This window comes from Pelobates fuscus, chromosome 1 (genome assembly GCF_036172605.1).
Source record: "Pelobates fuscus isolate aPelFus1 chromosome 1, aPelFus1.pri, whole genome shotgun sequence".
Classification (NCBI taxonomy): domain Eukaryota; kingdom Metazoa; phylum Chordata; class Amphibia; order Anura; family Pelobatidae; genus Pelobates; species Pelobates fuscus.
Genome location: NC_086317.1, coordinates 446030768 through 446031975, shown reverse-complemented (window position 1 = coordinate 446031975; position 1208 = coordinate 446030768). Strand labels below are relative to the sequence as shown.

The window sequence follows — 1208 nt, the reverse complement described above, 5'->3', positions numbered from 1 at the left end:
AACTCAGCTGATACCTGAAGGTGCCCGGGTGTCACTGGGCACTCTTGTGAAGTTCCCTGAGGTAGCTAGCTGTGGCAGTGCTCCGACCCGCTTGTTTTGCGACCCCAACGACGGTCCGGCTGGGAGTTGCGGCCAACCTCTTCGGCGGGACCGTGTGGGCTTTTCAGTGGAGGAGCCCCGTACCTCCCCCTTTGGACCGGTGGGGGTTATCCCGGTCCCCACCATTACAGCACCTGATGCTTACCCTCAACAGTAAACAGTGCCTCAAGCTTCTAAATGGCGGCGACCAGCACGGCACCACAGGCTCTGTTGAAACATGCAGAACAGAGCTGCAGGGAGAATCTGGTTCACCATCTGCTGCTTGTCCTCTTCACTTTCCTTACTTACACACTAGATTTCGCTATAGTACACGGGACTTCTGAAACCCTGTGTGGAGGGGAGCTGGTGGACATGCTACAGTTTGTTTGTGGAGACAGAGGCTTCTACTTCAGCAGGAATAATGAGCGCGTCAATCACAGGCCAAGTCGGGCCATTGAGGAGTGTTTCTTTCAGAGCTGTGACTTAGACCTGTTGACATACTGTGCGAAACATGCCAAGGACCAGTCACGGTCATGCCACCATTGAACAAGGAGCTGTACCACAAGCATTTGCACACAAAGTATTCCAAATATGACATTTGTCAGAAGAAGTCTGCTCAACGACCTCTGGAGAGGAGTTCCTGCCATTGTACGTGCGGGCCAGTACCGGTGGTGTGTGCAAGAGATTGAAGAATCTGAGCAAGCCATGTCACACCATCCCCTTACCAAGGAAGCGACCTCTCCATCTGCAGCATGCCTCACAGACCTCTCTCAATTGAGCCAAGGACACTTTCTAAGTAGGATTCCACTGCTTTTAAGTTCTCTTTTCATATTCTTATTGTCATCTCTGAATGGGAGGGGTCTAAGGTCATGCCCTCCCAGTGTATAGATTCCAGTTGGGGCAAATTAGGTGCCTTTGCAGCTTCACATTACATCTCAACGAAGAACAAATGGAACAAATTGAAAGATGCCAAAGCAGGACCACGATTTTTGGCTGGAAAGATTTCATGAATATTTTGTGTCAAATATTTTGTGTATTCCAAACATATGTCTGTATCTTATCAAGAGCAGCTCCCTTATCAATTTTAACCACAAATATACCCAATTTTGATACAGCATATTGGTCCTCTC

The 1208-nt window shown here is 48.9% G+C and overlaps 1 pseudogene; it reads left to right on the top strand.

The window, feature by feature from the left end:
• The first annotated feature begins 276 nt into the window (after window positions 1-276).
• LOC134584107 (insulin-like growth factor II-B) lies at window positions 277-856 on the top strand (annotated as a pseudogene).
• The last annotated feature ends 352 nt before the right edge of the window (window positions 857-1208 follow it).